The sequence below is a fragment of the Drosophila miranda genome, chromosome 4 (assembly GCF_003369915.1).
Source record: "Drosophila miranda strain MSH22 chromosome 4, D.miranda_PacBio2.1, whole genome shotgun sequence".
Lineage (NCBI taxonomy): Eukaryota > Metazoa > Arthropoda > Insecta > Diptera > Drosophilidae > Drosophila > Drosophila miranda.
The window spans coordinates 16,258,789-16,266,596 of record NC_046677.1 but is presented as its reverse complement, the minus strand read 5'-3'; positions in this window follow the sequence as shown (position 1 = coordinate 16,266,596).

Here is a 7,808-nt window from a genome sequence, read left to right as displayed (position 1 = left end):
TCTTTGTCTGTTGTTTTTGGCATATGAATTACTCTATCGTGACCATTTGTTGGAGTTGTTCGTAATGGAAATACGATAGGATTTACAGCATGAAAGAAGAAATTGGTGTGCAGGAAAAGCGGAGTGTATAAGTGTTACAATTTCCACAATTTAACGTGGAAAATTATTAGAAAAGTCATATAAATATTTTGCTATTTTTCAGCTCTAAAATCCCATTTAATTTTCGTTCAAATCCAAACCTTCAGGGGGCTCATTTTTCGTCATCAGCTGTTTACCTTCTCACATTAAGTACGATAATCCGCCACTGTCTATTTCTCTGTTTTCCGCTCTTTGCCCACTACTGCATTGCCGGAGCATCTGTCATTAATTTTCGTTACGCTGTCAACAGCTTTAAAGATTTAATTTAAAAAAAGCCTTAAACCAGTGTTGGCTTCAACAAACAAACAACAAAAAAACATATGAAAATAAGCGGAAGGAAAAAAGTTAAATAAAAAATTGCAACAAAAAGTTGCAGCTCTTGAAGCCCTCATCGTGCGGCAGCCAGAAAGCTATGGCTGGAAAATATGGGAGTGGAGAGCAACTGCCAGCTAAAAGCCAATTGCATTATTACACTGCACTCTCTCTCCCTCTCTCTCTCGCTCTTCACACTATTTTTTAGCCCTTGGCTGTTCGGCTCTATGTCCCTCTTTGTGGGACAAACTCTTCTTAACCATTTTCAACCCCGACATGACCTTTTTTGTGAGTTTTATCCCAACCATTTTACCCCTATATTAGTATCAGCCTTTCAGGGCGGAAAGAGTTGGTCTCTAGTTTTAAAAAAATATAAATTGTTTTAGTTTTTATTCGATTTCATTGCCATTGGAAGGCTATATCTTACAGCTGGCATAGGAATAGCAAGACCTTTTATTTCTTAATAATAGTTCACTTAAAAGTTGGAAATCGAAGTTTTCGATGAGTAACGCAGCTAAATTTAATCTCAATCGGATGGCATTATCCTATGGACCTATCTTATAAGAGATGGATCTGCAAGGGTAACAAATCTTCGGCTCTCTCTCTCGCCTTTCCCTCTTATGCTTCCAGTGACTCTCATCTATTTCGGGGATATATATACATGTATAGTAGTTAATGCCATTGAAAAAACTTTCAACTATGCGAAGTGTTCGCAGTGCAGTGCAAAAATGTTTGACTCGCTTCGTGCGCTGCTCTTCTGCTCGTTCCACTCTCTCTGCACTGCTCTTCTTCTCTTGCTCTTCTCTTGCTCTGCTGTGCTGTGCTGTGTTCTTCTCATTTCATCTCTGCTTCTCTGCTTTGTTTCTGTTTCGCTTTGGTTACAATGCGAATATTTACTTCACACAGATACACACACACACTCACACACACACACATACGAGAGGGATGTTTTCGTTGTATGGGTGACCATGAAATGTTCACACAACGCCGCTCTGTTGCTGGTTCTCTGGGTTGTGGCTCTGGACCTGCGACGCAGATTGACGCTTCATTACGGCGTTATGTAATGGGCTTGTAAAGCTCAAAGTGACAAAGGCTATTCCCTCTCTTTCTCTCTGCCTTTTTTTCCCTGTCTCTCTTGCCCCGTCTCTCTGTCCGTCTGTTTGTGTGTGAGAGATAATTTGCTGGCTTGCTTTGGACTCTTTCATGCAATGAGTGCATGTGAGATCATCGAGCAGAGCTGTACAAAAATTCTACATTCTGTATACGCCCCATGGGACAGCGGCAGCAGCAGCAGCAGCTCATCATCATCATCATCTAAGCCCCATCACCATCACCATCATCATCATCATCATACAGTTGTTGCTTCGCTGACTGCAAATTGCAATTATTTCACATGACATGACTTTGGCAGCAAACGTCAGCAGCAGAAGCAGCAAAATCAACAACAGACAAGGCAATCGCTTCAGGTGACTGCCTCCGCCCTATTGATAATCCAAAGTTAGCGCCGAAATATGATTACAAAAGCGTTCGAAATGGAGAAATAGAGGAAAAAGAGTCCAGAAAAGTACTAATATTATTATTATTATATTAGCAAATATTCTCTACTTAATAGACCTCTGAAGAAGGTAATAGAATAGAAGAATTTCTTCTCTCTATAATCTATAAAAAATAACATTCAAATACTTACATGATTCCATTATAACTTTACCGAAAATCCCACACCGTATTCCCAATTTTCTTCGTTGAAAGAAAATCCCAAAGAAATATTTAACCACACCTTTCACTCCCTTAAACCTCAACTTCTTTATGCAAATTCATTTCGTTTTAATTTCGCTAAACCACGTCCCAGACTCCTCTCACCAAAGTGCACCAAAGTTGAACCCTGAAATGGTTATCCATTATTTAAGTGGCCCATAAAACCATGCTCGCCCAGAGCCACCTTCTACCTGCTCGGCCAACACCGCGTATACGCAATCCGATGTCGTGAAACTTGTCTCCGAAAAATGCCAGAAACCAGAATTTGCATTGCTCAACGTTTGCCAGCATCATTAACATTAGAGCTTCAGCTTCAGCCCCAAACTCAGCTTCAGCTTTAGCCACATGTTCTTCATTTGGCAGGCGAGCGGAAAATTTGCATAAATAAATATGTTTTACCTTCGCTCCGACTCTGCACTTGTTATCCACGCTGTCAGACCCCGTGCCTTACCGTGCCGAATCGAATCTAAACGAAAAAGCATCGCTCGCACCTCGCAAAAGAAGCTGAAATTATGGGTGCCAAAAATATATTTTCCAGCCCGTGTTGTCATCGCCGTGTCCGTGGTTAGCCTTGATCGTGTTTATTTCGGCAGTTAAACGATACAAAATAAATAAATATATAATACTCGCCACTACAGCCCCAGCGCGAGCCCCAGCCCCAAGCAAGCCACCGCAAAAGAATTCTTTTTTCGGTCTCTTGGCATTGACAGATCCGTAAATGGTTCGACCAGCACCAGAAGATGGCGATGACGATGACGATGGCGATGGCTATGGTTGTGCTCGATGGATGGAGTGTGCTGTGCTGTGCTGTGCTCGCTTCTCCTATGGCCTGGTCGAGTCTCCTCTGGTGTGCTGCGGTCCGGTCTGGTGTGGTCTTGGCTCTGTTCGGTTCTGTTTCTGGCTGCCCCAAAACGGTGGCTGAGTAATTGAGGTTGTAAATCAAAATGTGTGCTTTGGTGTGGTGCGTGTGTGGAAAACTTTTGGCCCGGCATTATGTCAAAATTGTAGACAAATGTTAATGTCACAAGACAGCAAGAACGAGGCGGTGGTACGTGTCAACAAGGGGTACAGGGGCGGATTTGGTAGGTGCTTGAAGATCTTAAGATCTGTTGGAATGCTGCACAATAAATAGTTCAAGTCTTTTAAGTCTTGTAAATGACTGCGAAAATTCTTAAGCTAAAACCTAAAGCGATAGATCTCCAAGGGTTCATTCTCGATATCAGCGATTTTTGCTAGAGCTGTTTGAAGTCTTGAAACCTATGGAATGCTAGATTCAATGGCTGTGGCTTTCAGTTGACTTTGAACTTGCCAGATTGTCAACTTTTCAGTCATTCACGATGATTGCAGGCAGCCTATACTTACAAGTACACAAAGAAAGGGGCAATATTCTTTGTACAAATTACAGAGATTGATCAGGCAATGTCCAGATGATCGCATGATGAAATTTCTAATCATTATGAATTACACACTGATTTTATAATATATACTATAATATATATAAGAGTTCTTTTGAAATCAACAGACTCTTTAGCTTTCTTTCTAGACGAAAAAAGCGAAGAATGGGGAATCACTGTATTTACTTGTAAATTTGTATTTCTATTGATAATTTTAAGATTATTAGGCGTAGTCTTATTTATAGAAAATAATTGTAATCAATAAAGAAAACTTTTAACAGTTTTATAGGTATTTCTAAGCCCGATCTTTCTTCCTGAAACATTTACCTTCGAGTGCATTCTTTAGATGCAAAATCTTCCAATAATTTTAGGTAATTAAACTATCTTTAAGTGCCTTTGGTATCTTTGAAATTACCACCTAATATCCACAGAAGACGAACAAATGGCTTGAGCACACAGACGCCAGCACGAAACACTTTGAAATGAAATGAAATAATGTCTATGCAAATTCCGAGAAAAAAAAGAAGCAAAATGATTGACATAAATTACAGAAAATGGCCCCCGGGCCTTGATGATCATTTAACGTTGGCTCTGGCTCTGGCTTTGGCTTTGGCTTCTGCAAAGTCTTTCCTTCGTTTCTGCTGCAATTGAAATCATAAATTCTAGCAGCTTAATGACCAGAGTCACAGTGGAGTCAAGCCAAGTGGAAAATTGACCAAGAGTATAGTACTAGTATCTGAGGCTTTGTTTGGTTTTGTAATTATATTTTGAACTTTGCCGCCAAGCGGCAAAACGTGCCTAATTGATATTCTTAATGGCCAAAGATACAGACTTGAGACTGACTTGCAGCCAGAGACTGAGACTGAGAAATTCACACTTCATTTTGAAAATTTGCATACATAAATGCCAATACAGATTGCATGTGATTACGGGTATGGGTACGGTTACGGTTACGGGTATGGGTATGGGTATGGGTATGGGTCCAAGATTAACCAACTTCTAATCGATTCAATCAGAGCTTCAGCTGGGATTCGAGTTGGTCTTGGATATAGCCGTACCCGTACCCGTACCCGTATCCGTTGTACCACTCTCACGTTCCCATTATCGTGTCCAATGCTAAGGCTTCGTCTGTGCACTGGCCCGTTAAATGGGTCGAAGACAAAGCTGTTGTTATTGTGGTCTGTCCGTCCCGCAGAAGAAGACCAAACAAAACGGCCAAAAGAAGCAGGGCCCCAACACGTTGACAATGACGACAATTGTAAGCAGCAGCAGCAGAGCAAACATTCATTCATTCATCCAAGCATCTTGCCATGCAACCATCCATCCAGCCATCAGACATTGCCGCAATTTTAAATGACCAAATTCGTCTTGTGGTTTGTACTTGAAAACCCCAAAACTGGTCAACGAAATGCTATATCAAATCGTCCAAGAAAAAAGCAACCAAAAGCAAGAAAAGAAATCACGATTAAGCCAACGAATTGGCAGATACTCTAGCGGGTTTTATGGGCTCTGGGAAAAGCTACTCGCATCTGCATAATCGTATAACGAGCCAGGGAATATCCCCTTCTGCATGGCAAACTTCTGGTGAAAGTCTGAGTACCCTCTTTAAGGGTACAACCATCGAAGAGAGAACTCGTGGGGCCGGGCCAGCAGCTGTCAATTCGACCAAAATGAAAATGAAACCGAACTTTTTCTGCCTCTTCGTGTGCGTTTTATTTTGTTTTGTTCGATTTTTGATTCTGTTTTGCAGCCGTTAAATGTTAAAATATGTAGCCATAAAATTGCTTTGGCTGAACCCAAATTGAATGCAATAAATGAAATGTACAAATGAATTAAATGATTGAATTGATGGCCCCAAAACGCACAGACACACGCACACTCCCTCCACTCTGAGATAAAAACCGAGAGATTATGTGAGAGATGGGGGCGAAAATTTAAGTTGAAATGGGTTTACTTTTGATATGGCTTGACTAAATGATAATTTAAACATTTATACGCCAACATTTTTGTCGAATCTGAGGGTCCGGACGTGTGTGTGTGTGTGTGTGAATCAGCAGCCAAATGAAATCAAGTGAAAAGCGTAATAAAGTTATTGAAGGAAAAGATGGTATGGAAAGAAGGGAAGAAAACATTACAAGTGTTTGAAAGGGCACGAAGGGCAGAAAATTTGATTGATGAAATCTTAGGAAACACTTTAAGGGCCTGTCTGCAGCGTAACTTTAAGAATATTAAATAACTAATGGATGATGGAAGAGAAACAGGATACACACACACACACAAGAGGTCTGGCTACGAGAGGTTGTTGGATCACTAGACGGAATAGGATATTCTTGTGTGTGTTTGAAAAACCCAATCGCAAGTACGAAAACAATATGAGCTCATACGGTTATATTTTACTAATTTCCTATAAATATTTTCAGAAAAAATCATAGAAAAACTAACGAATAACATACATTGGATCGAACATTGTATATCGAACATTGGAAAGATAGCCTAAAAATACCTTCAGTTTTTACTGATATTCTCTACTGTTATATAGGTTATTATATTTCTATTTTACTATACCAAACGATAAACAGAACCTTCCCATCTGAAAATAGGTATTTTTCGCAGAAAAAAGGAATTTACATAATTAACTATTTTCTAGATAGGTTCTCTACGATAATTATCCCACAAATGTAATCCCATATCTGTGACTAAGTTCGCATTTAAATGCTGCCCAATTGGAATGATTTTATGGTAATTTTCCATACCCCAGCATTAATTTAATCGATCCACATGGCATCAGAACATACCAGCGAGTGGCTCATTAAAGTTCTTGAATGATACATGCCACACGGACCCACCAAAACATACCCACTCGACCGACCGGCGGACGGACCGACCTCCAATCGAATCTGTTCGAATCAATTATGCAAACGGCAAAAGTGTGAAAAATCCCTTGCCCTTGTCCATCATGGTTAAACACGTTCTGTTACATGTTTCTGTATCTGTGTATCTGTATATCTGTGTGTACCTACTAGTATCTGGAAAATGACGGACTAGCCAAGCCAAGTGATTGAGTATTTATGTGCCTAAAAGAGCAAATACAATTTGCACGATTTTTTCTGTAATTCGAGCGCGACGCAGCCAGCGAGATACGTATTTGTATCTGTATCTGTATCTGGTTTATCTGTGGCCCGCACAGATGTATCCGCTGACCATGATGGCCATGCCATGGGTGACTCAATATGCCTATGCCCGAGTGCTGGTACTGGTACTGGTAGTGGTGCAAGTGTGTTTGCATTGGTAATTTGTGTATGCACTTGAAATTACAAATGCACTGGCAGATTTCCGACACCCAATACTTTGCGGCTTGCATAGGGGATGCTCTTTTGGGGTGGGTTTGTAGAAGAAACTATTTTTATTGAGGATTATCCTCTGGGCTACTAAAAGAGAATATAATCGAAGAGGTACTATAACTAATTATAGGCAAAACCACTGCAGGATATGAAGGCCTGTTCCATATTCTACCGAATTTGTAGGGATTCCTAGCCACTCATCTTTGGTAAGCTAAGAGATGTGGTTACAATAAATAAAACCCTGGTCTAGTTATCCCAATGAATTGCATTAAAAAATAGTTACATAGACGGTCTTAATGGGTATCCTCTAGTCGTTTTGTTGGACTCTACCACTCACACGTGTATTTTTCTAACTTTTTTTTTGTGTTGCTCGCCACCTCTCCGATGCTTTAAAGATGCAAATTATGCAGCGCGTTTTTTGTTCCTATCTTTCTTGAACTTGAAGTGCCAGTCCGTCTGTCCATCCGTCTGTCCGTCTGCCCTGATGGAGGGAAGCTACTAATTTGTGTGTCAACTCTGGGCTTGACACGCCCACACCTGTCCACCCACTGATCGTGTTTTTTTGTGTAGTTCTGTAGTTCGCGTGCATTTGTGGAAAAATCCCAATGTGACATGCAATTGTCATCGTGCGGTTGTTGGAATTAAATTGAAGCTTTGGCTGGCAACTTTTCAACCTTGTGGAAATGGGTGGCGGCTTGGCATTCGACCAATTGATTTTCCCAGGCCCAGCTGCTCGATGGAGAAACTTTTCCGATTAGAATTCCTTGTAGAAGTTTCTCGGTCTTTTGATGTGGTCAAAAGTCTGAAGAGATTTTTGCGAAGCCGGCTAAAAATGAAAGGCAAAAATTGCTGACCAAACCGCAGGCCG